This window comes from Ornithodoros turicata, chromosome 1, assembly GCF_037126465.1.
Source record: "Ornithodoros turicata isolate Travis chromosome 1, ASM3712646v1, whole genome shotgun sequence".
NCBI lineage: Eukaryota > Metazoa > Arthropoda > Arachnida > Ixodida > Argasidae > Ornithodoros > Ornithodoros turicata.
In genome coordinates this window covers 204,753,374-204,772,021 of record NC_088201.1, presented here as the reverse complement: position 1 = coordinate 204,772,021, position 18,648 = coordinate 204,753,374, and positions in this window count along the sequence as shown.

Below are 18,648 nucleotides of genomic sequence, written 5' to 3'. Positions count from 1 at the left end.
TCCATAAAACATTCCACAATAGCTTCCTCTACTGCCCTATACTGCTGCCCCCTAGCTATATATCTCACCGTGTCACGCGTTTAAGGCTAGAGAATACCGATGTAATACTCAGCGTTTTTCCGAGTCCTGTGTTCCGCGAACTTCACGTTGGTGGAACGATCTTCCTCATGACATTGCTACAATTAGTGACCACTTGACTTTTAAGCAAGCAATCCACGATTAATTCTGCTCGCCCTACTTAATCATCTTCTTACTCAGCGTCTCATCCATAACGTTTCGTGCTTTGCTATTTGTGCCTTGTGATCTTGTGCATATATTCTTGCCCATTGTATCCTTATCACGTGACTAACTTTCTCTTACGTTCATTTGTCTCTATTGTTCTGCTATGCTCCACTCCGTCATGTTGTACCCGCTCTGCGGGTCCTTGACGTACACACAATAAATAAATAAATAAAAAACCGTCCAGCGTCCGCAACCTCCGCACGCCGCGATGACCCGGAAAAACGACTAGACGAAGAATATAGGAGCGCTATTGGTCACCTAGGTAGTGAGCGTGGGGGAGCTGTAGGCTAATAGCTACCTCACATCCCACCCCTCCCTACGCGTCCCTGTGGTGACAGGATACGGCACATAACTGCCGTCCGTAACGACATAGTTCATTAGATGTCGAGGACGTCGGCATTCTCGTTGAGGGCACTGTCAGTAGTAATAGGTCTTGTCCAGTAGACGGCACCCCCGCCAGGGCAGCGCCACCGTCGCGTCTGGGCCGATTTTTTCCGCGTATTTTTTCCCGCGACCGGCGGGCGGCGCGTGGCCGGAGGGCTGCGTGCGCGTTTACCCTCTCACATTTTTCTACCTGGGCCGGCTTCATTGGTATTTTTACCAGCTACAACAGGTGTGCAGTTGGCGATTTACATGCATGCATAGACATGCAAAGGAAAGCCATACACAAAAGTACATGTGAAAATATATTTATTAAAGCCAATACTGTAATGTCAATCTGTGAATGGGAAAAATCTAACAGCAGAAGCATGAAGCAGAGAAAACACAATACGCTGACTTCTTTCACCATTTTCCTACTTGGGCCGACTTCACTCGCGTATTTTTCCCCGTGCGGCGCCAGTGCGGAGGGTTGTCCGCGCGCTTATCGGCGGGGGAGGGCTGCGCGTGCGCTCATCGTAGCGTATTTTTCAGCCTGGGCAGACTTCTTTGGCCATACATGGGCCGACTTCACATATTTTCCGATACAACAGGTGAGCGGTTTACATGCAGAGACATGCAAAGAAGGGTCATACACAAAAAGTACAAGTGAAAATATATTTATTAATGCCAATCAAGTTGCCAATTGTAAAGCCAGTGCTGGGAATTGTGATGCCAATCAGGTGAAGGAGAAAAACCCGACCGAAAAACCTTCACAACCTGTAATAGAAGAAACACAACACACATAATAAAGAACATACTTACTCATTACCAATTTCACAGATTCCATATGGATATGACTCAATGGCATTAAAGAGGTATCTCTTATCAAAGTGGGCCAACTTCTTTCCTCATTTTTCAATCTGCGCCGAATTTTTTCGCGACTTTTTCCCGTGCGCGACAGGCGACGCTCGGGTAGAGGGCTGCTGCGGTGGGCGGAGCGTGGCCGGAGGGCTGCGTGAGCGCTTACTTGCTCACATTTTTTCAGCCTGGGCCGACTTCTTTCATCATTTTTCAATCTGTGTCGACTTCAATCGCAATTTTTTTCCAGCTACAGCAGGTGTGCAGTAGGCGATTTACATGCAAAGGATAGCTATACACAAAAGTACGAGTGAAAATATATTTATTAAAGTCATTAGTGTCAGGAATTATATTATGACTCAGTGTGAAGGAGAAAAACTCAGTCGAAAAATCTGATGCAATAGCATTGAAGGGGTATTTTATTAGTGATAATCACGCAAGTTTTCAATTAAGCAGAAGGAGTAGCACATTTTTAATAAAAGAAGATATTTTTAATCAATACGATTACTATCAAATTAAAAGTTTTATTATAAAAAGTCTAACATGACAACCATAGCGGAGTTTTAATTACAATGTTCTGATATGTAACTTCATGCGCAACAGCTAGTATTCCATTATGACATATTTAATCAAAGAATATATTTTTAATCAATATGATTACAACCAAAATTAAAAGTTTTATTATAAAAAGTCTAACATTATTATACGTGACCACCATACTGGAGCTTTAATTACAAGTGCCGATATATGTATGTGAACAGCAGAGAACCTGGAAGACCATGGGACACGAACACAAGAGGAAATAAAATCTATAACACTACATTGGTTAATCAAAACAACAGAGGAGGAGACTATCATTTTAACTATCATAAAATCATCCTCGTGACTTCCCCATACAATTTTCATTCTAAGAGACACTTTGTTTTATGAATTCAACACAGAAAATATATTAAAAAATGAACTTCACCACATAGCACGCTCCTAGCCAACAATCAACTCTAATAATATCTGCCCTGATTTGTTGAAGACGGGAGGCGTACACCTGACAGTTATAAACATTTTCGAGCGCAATAGGGAAGATTATTCAAACATTACACAATTAATCGATTTCTTATTAAGTAAACAGCATAGACATACGGAAATAATGAGAAAAAACGATCAACAGCTAATAGAGAACCAGAACACATCACATAAACAACAGACACATGCAGGAAAATAAATGAAAAAAGAATCTATCAAAACGATCAACATGCACGGATGAATGGCAGAGAAACACTTTGAACAGCACATGATGAATAATTTAATACAGCATAGAGCTAACGCTAAGAAACACTCTAAACGGCGCATCTGCCAACGTGTAAACAACAGACAGGAAAATATTACTGAAACAGCTAATAGAGAGCCAAAATCCAAAACGCAAACAAGAGGTACACAAAGGATAAATACTTGAAGAACAATCTAACAAAACAAGAAACATGCATGGATGAATAGCAGAGAAACACTCTAAACGATGCATCTACCAACGGTAAACAACAGACACATGCAGGAAAATAATTGAAAAAGAATCAATCAAAACGATAAACATGCACGGATGAATAGCAGAGAAAGGCTTTGAACGATGCATCTGCCAACATGTAAACAACACACAGGAAAATAATAGCGAAACATTACAATTTGAAATAATATATCTTTTGAACTATCATAAAATCAACCTTGCGAGCTAACAATATCCTAATCAGGCACTTACCTTGACAGAGGTATCCAAACAAGCACCACAGCTTTACAATAATTACAACTAGACTCGAGACACGGTGGGGTCACTCTCTCCCTCTATGCAGACCGGTGGGGTCACTCTCTCCATCTATACAGTCCAAAAAGCGGGGAGCCTGTTGTCAATCTGCGGGTGGGGAAATCCTCTCTCTTTTTCAAATTCTTTCCTCCAAAAAGGAAATATTCTTAGGACCGGTGTACAGAGGCGAAATTTTTCATTGATCGCAAATAGACATTGGAATTATTCAATTCTAAAGAACACAATAAGAATTATATTAAAAAAAATCTAAGAATAGACTTTCTAAGCAAATGAGAAATATTATCGGCGCAAACAATACCAAATGAGAAGCGATGAATTTTATTGTATTTCAGATCAGACAAAACTATTAGGCATACATTATTCTCAACTCACAAATATCATTCGATTGAATATCTGAAGCAAAGAGAGAAAGTCAAATTTATTCAATGATAGAAACAATACTCATTCGAAAACGAGAATCAAATTTAATTACATCATTTTATGTTAACTTTGCAATACACGCAGAAGTCGCAAACAACTCATCTGAAATGCAAATTATTGTGTTTGCTATAGCGGAAATCAACGCACACAACATTCCCAAATAATATAATATTTTTATTAATATCAATCGAGTGATCACCTGAAACAAAGTCAAAAGCAGTAATTAATTTAGGCAAACATTTTTCGTAATCACACAGCGCAAATATACATCACAGAAACATGTCTTTTTTCATTCAGGACCCCCTAGTGGAAACGAAGTGAGAGAGTTCCCGTACACATTCGTTAAGGTTACGCCCGCGGGGAGTAGGGGAATCCAAACAATGGTCTCGGTATACAAAGCCATAAAATCGCTGCTACAAGTCAAGTTAGGGAAGGAGGGTCTCTTGCGCTGTCTTGTACATAGAATCACTGAAAGCAAACGTTTTTCCTTTACACATCACATCTTTTTTGTAAATTGACTTTCATAATTCTAACGCGAGGTGGAAGATTATGAACCTGATAATAAAATTTTAATAAATAAAATTAGCACCAATATGATTTAATTAAATGTCGAGGCGCACTACAAAACAGAACAGACAATTGCTATACATTGAAGAGATGGACGGATTTTGTACTCGTTACCATACGTCATGGGAGGACCTGATAAAAAGCTGCTTCGAAAAGGAGGAGCCGCGAAACGATTCATTTATCGCTGCATTTCAATACGTCCTAGACATGGTCGTATTCGGAGATATGGCACAAATTATGGAATTCAAGATGCGAGAACTTGTATGCCGAATCTACAATAGTTATAAAAATATTTGCACGTCATCATCGGAAGGACCACTTGGGTTGATGGTGGAGTTTTTGAAGTTTGCTAACGAAGAATTGAAATACACTAGACCAAATGTAATTGTAATCATTGCAATGGGTATTGCATTAATCAAGAAAGCAATCAGATCAAATTATCATATACAAGCAGTCTATATCGCACGATTCATTACGGATTTGTTGAAATTACACCTAACGGTTGAAATGGAAAGTACATAAAAAATCTTATCACGTGGTTGATGATGATGATTAGGATTTTTCTGGCGCAGCGACTACAAAGGTCCTTATCACGTGGTATATCCTACCCTAGAACCTCTACACATTTATTTTATTCTACCAGTCAAGGATGTCGAATGAACAGAAGTTCAATATTGTCGTGCAAGGTCTGATGTATCATCACTTATTGAAACTCAACAAACATATCAATTGTGGTGGGCCACCGGACGATTTTCATCTAATACTTTCTTGTACGCCATTCAAGAATCTTCATACAAAGAAAGGAAGCATCAATAAGAGACTGTGCAAGTTCGTCGCAACAAAGTGCAAGTTGTTGAAGCAATACAAACACGGCGACAACATATCACCTGCGTTAATCAACGCTGGATTAAGAGACTGTGCAAGTTCGTCGCAACAAAGTGCAAGTTGTTGAAGCAATACAAACACGGCGACAACATATCACCTGCGTTAATCAACGCTGGATCATGGAGAATTCACATTACATTATAGAGTGTATAGAAAATATCAATACGCTCGATTAAATTCTTTGTCGTTGTGAAAGAGTTCTTAAAACCTTCGCGTATCAAAGTGAGCCAGCCAAAGCCGTGAAATTACACTTTCTACAACTCAGTTCGTAAATTGCGGCAGCAGTTCAAATTAAACACTTACCGATAGTCACCACTGCTCCGGAATGTGATCTGATAAATTTTAGCAATTAATGTACAAACAAATATATTGTATACAATGTGTGACTATATAGACAGCTTTTTAATCTATATATTAAAAAATTGTAAGAAAGAGTATACAGTTTTGACTTTGAAAATTTAAACAAGAACCTTTGGTGTTGCAGTTTGCGTTTTGTTTCATTATGAGCTAAAATCTCCTAAAATTAAAGTATGCCATTCCCGTTTGTAGTGCCTCATATGTCGTGACATAATGAACAGACTCATAGTTTTTCAGTATGGCTAATTAAAAACCTTGGGTACATTCTGTGAATTGGAGCTCTGTTTATGGGTGCTGCTTTGGTTAAGTTTGCAAAAGGAATATTTACTTATTATAATTACATATCTTATGGATAGTGCACATCTTCATTGGTTAAGTATTTCTGATGACAGTTGCGTGATTCGATTCTCCCAAAATCTTATTGGAATTGTGTGCCGCATGTTATGATGATTAGAATTGTAGACTCCGCTAGCGCGTCATTTGATAATAGATTCCTTTCAATATAGTATTGTCAACTGCCCAATAGTCTGAGAAAATATATACACTGTGCAATTTAATTCGTAAAATAAGCTTTCGCAAAATATTAGTGATCCTCTTTGTAAACAAAGATTGATGTAACATGCCTCTAAATTTCTATTATCGATTCTTCTACAATTCTTTCCTTCGGGTGTCGGTGTTGTATAGAGTGTGGTCGTGTAAAAAAATCTCTTTGATTGCCGGCGCTGATTCCATGCGAAGATCCTTGTATGTAGTGTCTCCTTGGCAATCTAGTCATAAGCTGTTTTCGTTGCGCTGTGTAGAATACATTAGAATGATGACAAAGAATACAATTATTATTTCAATTATACACTTGTTTATTTCGATAAATTACAGTTCTATTCCAAACTCCGAAGTTTTCGTTTGTTGTCTTGATTGATGAATTCCGAAGACATCAAGTAATTTATTCTGATTATTGGGCGCTTGAATCCAGCGTTGATTAACGCAGGTGATATGTTGTCGCCGTGTTTGTATTGCTTCAACAACTTGCACTTTGTTGCGACGAACTTGCACAGTCTCTTATTGATGCTTCCTTTCTTTGTATGAAGATTCTTGAATGGCGTACAAGAAAGTATTAGATGAAAATCGTCCGGTGGCCCACCACAATTGATATGTTTGTTGAGTTTCAATAAGTGATGATACATCAGACCTTGCACGACAATATTGAACTTCTGTTCATTCGACATCCTTGACTGGTAGAATAAAATAAATGTGTAGAGGTTCTAGGGTAGGATATACCACGTGATAAGATTTTTTATGTACTTTCCATTTCAACCGTTAGGTGTAATTTCAACAAATCCGTAATGAATCGTGCGATATAGACTGCTTGTACATGATAATTTGATCTGATTGCTTTCTTGATTAATGCAATACCCATTGCAATGATTACAATTACATTTGGTCTAGTGTATTTCAATTCTTCGTTAGCAAACCTCAAAAACTCCACCATCAACCCAAGTGGTCCTTCCGATGATGACGTGCAAATATTTTTATAACTATTGTAGATTCGGCATACAAGTTCTCGCATCTTGAATTCCATAATTTGTGCCATATCTCCGAATACGACCATGTCTAGGACGTATTGAAATGCAGCGATAAATGAATCGTTTCGCGGCTCCTCCTTTTCGAAGCAGCTTTTTATCAGGTCCTCCCATGACGTATGGTAACGAGTACAATATCCGTCCATCTCTTCAATGTATAGCAATTGTCTGTTCTGTTTTGTAGTGCGCCTCGACATTTAATTAAATCATATTGGTGCTAATTTTATTTATTAAAATTTTATTATCAGGTTCATAATCTTCCACCTCACGTTAGAATTATGAAAGTCAATTTACAAAAAAGATGTGATGTGTAAAGGAAAAACGTTTGCTTTCAGTGATTCTATGTACAAGACAGCGCAAGAGACCCTCCTTCCCTAACTTGACTTGTAGGAGCGATTTTATGGCTTTGTATACCGAGACCATTGTTTGGATTCCCCTACTCCCCGCGGGCGTAACCTTAACGAATGTGTACGGGAACTCTCTCACTTCGTTTCCACTAGTGGGTCCTGAATGAAAAAAGACATGTTTCTGTGATGTATATTTGCGCTGTGTGATTACGAAAAATGTTTGCCTAAATTAATTACTGCTTTTGACTTTGTTTCAGGTGATCACTCGATTGATATTAATAAAAATATTATATTATTTGGGAATGTTGTGTGCGTTGATTTCCGCTATAGCAAACACAATAATTTGCATTTCAGGTGAGTTGTTTGCGACTTCTGCGTGTATTGCAAAGTTAACATAAAATGATGTAATTAAATTTGATTCTCGTTTTCGAATGAGTATTGTTTCTATCATTGAATAAATTTGACTTTCTCTCTTTGCTTCAGATATTCAATCGAATGATATTTGTGAGTTGAGAATAATGTATGCCTAATAGTTTTGTCTGATCTGAAATACAATAAAATTCATCGCTTCTCATTTGGCATTGTTTGCGCCGATAATATTTCTCATTTGCTTAGAAAGTCTATTCTTAGATTTTTTTTATATAATTCTTATTGTGTTCTTTAGAATTGAATAATTCCAATGTCTATTTGCGATCAATGAAAAATTTCGCCTCTGTACACCGGTCCTAAGAATATTTCCTTTTTGGAGGAAAGAATTTGAAAAAGAGAGAGGATTTCCCCACCCGCAGATTGACAACAGGCTCCCCGCTTTTTGGACTGTATAGATGGAGAGAGTGACCCCACCGGTCTGCATAGAGGGAGAGAGTGACCCCACCGTGTCTCGAGTCTAGTTGTAATTATTGTAAAGCTGTGGTGCTTGTTTGGATACCTCTGTCAAGGTAAGTGCCTGATTAGGATATTGTTAGCTCGCAAGGTTGATTTTATGATAGTTCAAAAGATATATTATTTCAAATTGTAATGTTTCGCTATTATTTTCCTGTGTGTTGTTTACATGTTGGCAGATGCATCGTTCAAAGCCTTTCTCTGCTATTCATCCGTGCATGTTTATCGTTTTGATTGATTCTTTTTCAATTATTTTCCTGCATGTGTCTGTTGTTTACCGTTGGTAGATGCATCGTTTAGAGTGTTTCTCTGCTATTCATCCATGCATGTTTCTTGTTTTGTTAGATTGTTCTTCAAGTATTTATCCTTTGTGTACCTCTTGTTTGCGTTTTGGATTTTGGCTCTCTATTAGCTGTTTCAGTAATATTTTCCTGTCTGTTGTTTACACGTTGGCAGATGCGCCGTTTAGAGTGTTTCTTAGCGTTAGCTCTATGCTGTATTAAATTATTCATCATGTGCTGTTCAAAGTGTTTCTCTGCCATTCATCCGTGCATGTTGATCGTTTTGATAGATTCTTTTTTCATTTATTTTCCTGCATGTGTCTGTTGTTTATGTGATGTGTTCTGGTTCTCTATTAGCTGTTGATCGTTTTTTCTCATGATTTCCGTATGTCTATGCTGTTTACTTAATAAGAAATCGATTAATTGTGTAATGTTTGAATAATCTTCCCTATTGCGCTCGAAAATGTTTATAGCTGTCAGGTGTACGCCTCCCGTCTTCAACAAATCAGGGCAGATATTATTAGAGTTGATTGTTGGCTAGGAGCGTGCTATGTGGTGAAGTTCATTTTTTAATATATTTTCTGTGTTGAATTCTTAAAACAAAGTGTCTCTTAGAATGAAAATTGTATGGGGAAGTCACGAGGATGATTTTATGATAGTTAAAATGATAGTCTCCTCCTCTGTTGTTTTGATTAACCAATGTAGTGTTATAGATTTTATTTCCTCTTGTGTTCGTGTCCCATGGTCTTCCAGGTTCTCTGCTGTTCACATACATATATCGGCACTTGTAATTAAAGCTCCAGTATGGTGGTCACGTATAATAATGTTAGACTTTTTATAATAAAACTTTTAATTTTGGTTGTAATCATATTGATTAAAAATATATTCTTTGATTAAATATGTCATAATGGAATACTAGCTGTTGCGCATGAAGTTACATATCAGAACATTGTAATTAAAACTCCGCTATGGTTGTCATGTTAGACTTTTTATAATAAAACTTTTAATTTGATAGTAATCGTATTGATTAAAAATATCTTCTTTTATTAAAAATGTGCTACTCCTTCTGCTTAATTGAAAACTTGCGTGATTATCACTAATAAAATACCCCTTCAATGCTATTGCATCAGATTTTTTGACTGAGTTTTTCTCCTTCACACTGAGTCATAATATAATTCCTGACACTAATGACTTTAATAAATATATTTTCACTCGTACTTTTGTGTATAGCTATCCTTTGCATGTAAATCGCCTACTGCACACCTGCTGTAGCTGGAAAAAAATTGCGATTGAAGTCGACACAGATTGAAAAATGATGAAAGAAGTCGGCCCAGGCTGAAAAAATGTGAGCAAGTAAGCGCTCACGCAGCCCTCCGGCCACGCTCCGCCCACCGCAGCAGCCCTCTACCCGAGCGTCGCCTGTCGCGCACGGGAAAAAGTCGCGAAAAAATTCGGCGCAGATTGAAAAATGAGGAAAGAAGTTGGCCCACTTTGATAAGAGATACCTCTTTAATGCCATTGAGTCATATCCATATGGAATCTGTGAAATTGGTAATGAGTAAGTATGTTCTTTATTATGTGTGTTGTGTTTCTTCTATTACAGGTTGTGAAGGTTTTTCGGTCGGGTTTTTCTCCTTCACCTGATTGGCATCACAATTCCCAGCACTGGCTTTACAATTGGCAACTTGATTGGCATTAATAAATATATTTTCACTTGTACTTTTTGTGTATGACCCTTCTTTGCATGTCTCTGCATGTAAACCGCTCACCTGTTGTATCGGAAAATATGTGAAGTCGGCCCATGTATGGCCAAAGAAGTCTGCCCAGGCTGAAAAATACGCTACGATGAGCGCACGCGCAGCCCTCCCCCGCCGATAAGCGCGCGGACAACCCTCCGCACTGGCGCCGCACGGGGAAAAATACGCGAGTGAAGTCGGCCCAAGTAGGAAAATGGTGAAAGAAGTCAGCGTATTGTGTTTTCTCTGCTTCATGCTTCTGCTGTTAGATTTTTCCCATTCACAGATTGACATTACAGTATTGGCTTTAATAAATATATTTTCACATGTACTTTTGTGTATGGCTTTCCTTTGCATGTCTATGCATGCATGTAAATCGCCAACTGCACACCTGTTGTAGCTGGTAAAAATACCAATGAAGCCGGCCCAGGTAGAAAAATGTGAGAGGGTAAACGCGCACGCAGCCCTCCGGCCACGCGCCGCCCGCCGGTCGCGGGAAAAAATACGCGGAAAAAATCGGCCCAGACGCGACGGTGGCGCTGCCCTGGCGGGGGTGCCGTCTACTGGACAAGACCTATTACTACTACTGTCACGTAGCCACGCCTCAAGTAGAGTCGTTGCATGATACTTCCTGTTGTACATCACTTGTCTTGAGATACCGCCTCATTGGTTGCGCTGGTACAAGGTGGTCCTGTTGAGGCTGGGGTGCTAATTGCGTTAGCAGCATCCACCAAGTATGGTGCCACGTATGGGGGCATCTATTGTGAGCTATTCATTGATCAAGCTGTGAAGGCTGTCTCGTTCCTGTTATCTTCTGTACGACAAAGGTCACTGGAGTCTGTTGTTTCGTCATCTGATACGGGCCCTTGAATTTGGGTGCTAAATTCTCTGCTCCATGAAGAACTGATTTCTTCATGCTGTACCCAGACCACTTGACCAACCTCAAAATGGAGGTTAGGATGTAGGAGGTAGGCCTTTTTGGATGTCGTGGGCTGCATCTGCCCTATTTTCAACCATGCGAAGGATACTGTCATCCAAAGTATTTTGGTTCTGCGGTCGATGCTTTTGCCTGGGAAGCTTGGGAGCGTAGCCAAATAGAAGATCAAAAGGCGAAGACTGGGAGCTTGCGTTGCATGGTGTGTTTATAGCCAATGCAATTTCAGCGAGTTTCTTTGGCCACTGATTCGGTTGAGCTTCGCATACTTACCATAATGCTGCTACAAGTGTGCCGTTACTGCGCCCAATTAAGCCATTGCTGGCAGCACGCACAGAACCGGATTACTACAAAACAAGCAAACTCTAATCACAAAAGTAAAATTGGAGTAAGTTGGTGCGGCTAAGGCAACATTTCTCACACTTTAGGAACATACTAGGGGCACTACATAAAGGAGTGGGAAAACAAAATGCACAACATGTGCTGCAATTATATCCAGGAAAACAAGAATAAATGTAGACAACGTTTTATCACAGAATAACATCACAACACACATTGGGTGGATATGGAGCTATCGAATGGAAGAATCAAATGCTAATTTGTTATTTTTTAACTGATTGAGGATAGGAAGACGGACGCAACAAAGCCTCAAGTTCCTTTAGAGCGTGAAATTTCTCAGATGACAGACATAAAAAAGCCAATCATAGTGACAGGACTCGAGCACTGACATCATGGTTGCAGTCAGGTACGCTAACCGATTAGGCTACGCTAAACGGTTCTGTTAGAACACCTGGACGGCAAGTGCACGTTTAAGACTCATCACTATGATTGGCTTTTTTGACGACACGCCATCAGTGAAAATGATTCGTCAAAATAAAGTGAACTGCAAGGTTTTGAACGCATTCAATTTATGATGACGGTGCCCAGAAGGTTAGCTATGTATCACCTACATAATATGATCCATGAAAACTGAAATGTCACCAAGGTTAGATGAAAGAGATGGCATGCGTATTATAAGCGAACCTTCCCACATTACAAAATGTAGGAATGCGTAAGACAGGAAAACAACTGGAGTGAAATATATTATTAACACGGTAGAATATATATATAGGTCGAGGGAAGTACAAAAGTCAACCGGCTACGAAGTTTTACAGTTGTGGAAAGAAAAAGACGCGGACAACAGATTTTAGGGAAGTTAGAAACACTAGTTCATCTAATGGGCAGAAATTAAAAGTTGAATGAGAAACGCTCATTCAACTTTTAATTTCTGCCCATTAGATGAACTAGTGTTTCTAACTTCCCTAAAATCTGTTGTCCGCGTGTTTTTTCTTCCACAACTATATATATATATATATATATATATATAGATACTCATGGAACGATGCGACAGCACCAGAGGACACGTGTTTCGCCGTGTTTGCGGCTCGTCACCTCTGGGTAGCTGCGCATCGTTCGGAATTGGCAAACCAGGGGTCAGTCAGCGAGCGATCTACACCTGGGAGGGTGACTGAGCACTCCTCAATACCACAGCGCAAGCCAGTGAATTATAATGCAGGAAAAAAAGCGATAAAATAAACAAGTAGATGACACTAGACGTGTTTGAAATTCAAACTTACAGATTAAAATGGCTTCTATGGCTGCACGTAGAGAAACAGATACTCATTGAACGATGTGACAGCACTAGAGGACACGTGTTTCGCCGTGTTTGCGGCTCGTCAGCTCTGAGTGTAGATCAGGTGTAGATCGCTCGCTGAGTGACCCCTGGTTTGCCAATTCGGAACGATGCGCAGCTACCCAGGGCCGACGAGCCGCAAACACGGCGAAACACGTGTCCTCTGGTGCTGCCGCATCGTTCCATGAGTATCTGTTTCTCTGCGTGCAGCCATAGAAGCCATCTTAATGTGTAATTTTTAATAACAAACACATCTAGTGTCATCTACTTGTTTATTTTATCGCTTTTTTCCTGCATTATAATTCACTAGCTTGCGCTGTGGCATGGAGGAGTGCTCAGTCACCCTCCCAGGTGTATATCGCTCGCTGAGTGACCCCTGGTTTGCCAATTCGGAACGATGCGCAGCTACCCAGGGCCGACGAGCCGCAAACACGGCGAAACACGTGTCCTCTGGTGCTGTCGCATCGTTCAATGAGTATCTGTTTCTCTACGTGCAGCCATAGAAGCCATCTTAACTGCAAGTTTGAATTTCAAACACGTCTAGCATCATTTACCTATTTTTAATGGCTTTTCCCCCTCTTTATATATATATATATATATATATATATATATATAATGAAAAATAGCCGGAGCTCTTTGGCTGCACGTATAGCATGTGTTTTTAACTCAGACGTCGCCATGCCAGTACTGGACAGCTGTTTCGGCCTTGTTGGGCCTCATCAAGAGTACGCAGGCAGGCAACGTTTGAGTGGATGGCGTCAGACGGTCACATAACACGTGATTCCTCCCGTCAGGGTGAGATAACTCACTCACTGAAAGCCCAATGCAAAGCCAGTGAAGTATACAAGAAAACAAAATAGCCGGAGGTCTTTGGCTGCACGTATAGCATGTGTTTTTAACTCAAACGTCGCCATGCCAGTACTGGACAGCTGTTTCGGCCTTGTTGGGCCTCATCAACAGCACGCAGGCAGGCAACGTTTGAGTGGATGGCGTCAGAAGGTCACGTAACACGTGATTCCTCCCGTCAGGGTGAGATAACTCACTCACTGAAAGCCCAATGCAAAGCCAATGAAGTATACAAGAAAACAAAATAGCCGGAGGTTTTTGGCTGCACGTATAGCATGTGTTTTTAACTCAAACGTCGCCATGCCAGTACTGGACAGCTGTTTCGGCCTTGTTGGGCCTCATCAACAGTACGCAGGCAGGCAACGTTTGAGTGGATGGCGTCAGAAGGTCACGTTACACGTGATTCCTCCCGTCAGGGTGAGATAACTCACTCACTGAAAGCCCAATGCAAAGCCAGTGAAGTATACAAGGAAAAAAATAGCCGGAGCTCTTTGGCTGCACGTATAGCATGTGTTTTTAACTCAAACGTCGCCATGCCAGTACTGGACAGCTGTTTCGGCCTTGTTGGGCCTCATCAACAGCACGCAGGCAGGCAACGTTTCAGTGGATGGCGTCAGAAGGTCACGTAACACGTGATTCCTCCCGTCAGGGTGAGATAACTCACTCACTGAAAGCCCAATGCAAAGCCAGTGAAGTATACAAGGAAAAAAATAGCCGGAGCTCTTTGGCTGCACGTATAGCATGTGTTTTTGACTCAAACGTCGCCATGCCAGTACTGGACAGCTGTTTCGGCCTTGTTGGGCCTCATCAACAGTACGCAGGCAGGCAACGTTTGAGTGGATGGCGTCAGAAGGTCACGTAACACGTGATTCCTCCCGTCAGGGTGAGATAACTCACTCACTGAAAGCCCAATGCAAAGCCAGTGAAGTATACAATGAACAAAATAGCCGGAGCTCTTTGGCTGCACGTATAGCATGTGTTTTTAACTCAAACGTCGCCATGCCAGTACTGGACAGCTGTTTCGGCCTTGTTGGGCCTCATCAACAGTACGCAGGCAGGCAACGTTTGAGTGGATGGCGTCAGAAGGTCACGTAACACGTGATTCCTCCCGTCATGGTGAGATAACTCACTCACTGAAAGCCCAATGCAAAGCCAGTGAAGTATAAAAGGAAAAAAATAGCCGGAGCTCTTGGGCCGCACGTATAGCATGTGTTTTTAACTCAAACGTCGCCATGCCAGTACTGGACAGCTGTTTCGGCCTTGTTGGGCCTCATCAACAGTACGCAGGCAGCCAACGTTTGAGTGGATGGCGTCAGAAGGTCACGTAACACGTGATTCCTCCCGTCAGGGTGAGATAACTCACTCACTGAAAGCCCAATGCAAAGCCAATGAAGTATACAAGAAAACAAAATAGCCGGAGGTTTTTGGCTGCACGTATAGCATGTGTTTTTAACTCAAACGTCGCCATGCCAGTACTGGACAGCTGTTTCGGCCTTGTTGGGCCTCATCAACAGCACGCAGGCAGGCAACGTTTCAGTGGATGGCGTCAGAAGGTCACGTAACACGTGATTCCTCCCGTCAGGGTGAGATAACTCACTCACTGGAAGCCCAATGCAAAGCCAGTGAAGTATACAAGGAAAAAAATAGCCGGAGCTCTTTGGCTGCACGTATAGCATGTGTTTTTAACTCAAACGTCGCCATGCCAGTACTGGACAGCTGTTTCGGCCTTGTTGGGCCTCATCAACAGTACGCAGGCAGGCAACGTTTGAGTGGATGGCGTCAGAAGGTCACGTAACACGTGATTCCTCCCGTCATGGTGAGATAACTCACTCACTGAAAGCCCAATGCAAAGCCAGTGAAGTATAAAAGGAAAAAAATAGCCGGAGCTCTTGGGCCGCACGTATAGCATGTGTTTTTAACTCAAACGTCGCCATGCCAGTACTGGACAGCTGTTTCGGCCTTGTTGGGCCTCATCAACAGTACGCAGGCAGGCAACGTTTCAGTGGATGGCGTCAGAAGGTCACGTAACACGTGATTCCTCCCGTCAGGGTGAGATAACTCACTCACTGAAAGCCCAATGCAAAGCCAGTGAAGTATACAAGGAAAAAATATAGCCGCAGCTCTTTGGCTGCACGTATAGCATGTGTTTTTAACTCAAACGTCGCCATGCCAGTACTGGACAGCTGTTTCGGCCTTGTTGGGCCTCATCAACAGTACGCAGGCAGGCAACGTTTGAGTGGATGGCGTCAGAAGGTCACGTAACACGTGATTCCTCCCGTCAGGGTGAGATAACTCACTCACTGAAAGCCCAATGCAAAGCCAGTGAAGTATACAAGGAAAAAATATAGCCGCAGCTCTTTGGCTGCACGTATAGCATGTGTTTTTAACTCAAACGTCGCCATGCCAGTACTGGACAGCTGTTTCGGCCTTGTTCGGCCTCATCAACAGTACGCAGGCAGGGAACGTTTGAGTGGATGGCGTCAGAAGGTCACGTAACACGTGATTCCTCCCGTCATGGTGAGATAACTAACTCACTGAAAGCCCAATGCAAAGCCAGTGAAGTATACAAGAAAACAAAATAGCCGGAGCTCTTTGGCTGCACGTATAGGATGTGTTTTTGACTCAAACGTCGCCATGCCAGTACTGGACAGCTGTTTCGGCCTTGTTGGGCCTCATGAACAGTACGCAAGCAGGCAACGTTTGAGTGGATGGCGTCAGAAGGTCACGTAACACGTCATTCCTCCCGTCAGGGGGAGATAACTCACTCACTAAAAGCCCAATGCAAAGCCAGTGAAGTATACAAGGAAAAAATAGCCGGAGCTCTTTGGCTGCACGTATAGCATGTGTTTTTAACTCAAACGTCCCTATGCCAGTACTGGACAGCTGTTTCGGCCTTGTTGAGCCTCATCAACAGTACGCAGGCAGGCAACGTTTGAGTGGATGGCGTCAGAAGGTCACGTAACGCGTCATTCCTCCCGTCAGGGTGAGATAACTCACTCACTAAAAGCCCAATGCAAAGCCAGTGAAGTATACGAGAAAAAAATAGCCGGAGCTCTTTGGCTGCACGTATAGGATGTGTTTTTAACTCAAACGTCGCCGTGCCAGTACTGGACAGCTGTTTCGGCCTTGTTGGGCCTCATCAACAGCGCGCAGGCAGGCAACGTTTGAGTGGATGGCGTCAGAAGGTCACGTAACACGTGATTCCTCCCGTCAGGGTGAGAAAACTCACTCACTTAAAGCGCAATGCAAAGCCAGTGAAGTATACAAGAAAACAAAATAGCCGGAGGTCATTGGCTGCACGTATAGCATGTGTTTTTAACTCAAACGTCGCCATGCCAGTACTGGACAACTGTTTCGGCCTTGTTGGGCCTCATCAACAGTACGCAGGCAGGCAACATTTGAGTGGATGGCGTCAGAAGGTCACGTAACATGTGATTCCTCCCGTCAGGGTGAGATAACTCACTCACTGAAATCCCAATGCAAAGCCAGTGAAGTATACGAGGAAAAAATAGCCGGAGCTCTTTGGCTGCACGTATAGCATGTGTTTTTAACTCAAACGTCGACATGCCAGTACTGGACAGCTGTTTCGGCCTTGTTGGGCCTCATCAACAGTACGCAGGCAGCCAACGTTTGAGTGGATGGCGTCAGAAGGTCACGTAACACGTGATTCCTCCCGTCAGGGTGAGATAACTCACTCACTGAAAACCCAATGCAAAGCCAGTGAAGTATACGAGAAAAAAAATAGCCGGAGCTCTTTGGCTGCACGTATAGGATGTGTTTTTAACTCAAACGTCGCCATGCCAGTACTGGACATCTGTTTCGGCCTTGTTGGGCCTCATCAACAGCGCACAGGCAGGCAACGTTTGAGTGGATGGCGTCAGAAGGTCACGTAACACGTGATTCCTCCCGTCAGGGTGAGAAAACTCACTCACTGAAAGCCCAATGCAAACCCAGTGAAGTATACAAGAAACCAAAATAGCCGGAGGTCATTGGCTGCACGTATAGCATGTGTTTTTAACTCAAACGTCGCCATGCCAGTACTGGACAGCTGTTTCGGCCTTGTTGGGCCTCATCAACAGTACGCAGGCAGGCAACGTTTGAGTGGATGGCGTCAGAAGGTCACGTAACATGTGATTCCTCCCGTCAGGGTGAGATAACTCACTCACTGAAATCCCAATGCAAAGCCAGTGAAGTATACGAGGAAAAAATAGCCGGAGCTCTTTGGCTACACGTATAGCATGTGTTTTTAACTCAAACGTCGACATGCCAGTACTGGACAGCTGTTTCGGCCTTGTTGGGCCTCATCAACAGTACGCAGGCAGCCAACGTTTGAGTGGATGGCGTCAGAAGGTCACGTAACACGTGATTCCTCCCGTCAGGGTGAGATAACTCACTCACTGAAAGCCCAATGCAAAGCCAGTGAAGTATACAAGGAAAAAAATAGCCGGAGCTCTTTGGCTGCATGTATAGCATGTGTTTTTAACTCAAACATCGCCATGCCAGTACTGGACAGCTGTTTCGGCCTTGTTGGGCCTCATCAACAGTACGCAGGCAGGGAACGTTTGAGTGGATGGCGTCAGAAGGTCACGTAACACGTGATTCCTCCCGTCAGGGTGAGATAACTCACTCACTGAAAGCCCAATGCAAAGCCAGTGAAGTATACGAGAAAATAATAGCCGGAGCTATTTGGCTGCACGTATAGGATGTGTTTTTAACTCAAACGTCGCCATGCCAGTACTGGACAGCTGTTTCGGCCTTGTTGGGCCTCATCAACAGTACGCAGGCAGGCAACGTTTGAGTGGATGGCGTCAGAAGGTCACGTAACACGTGATTC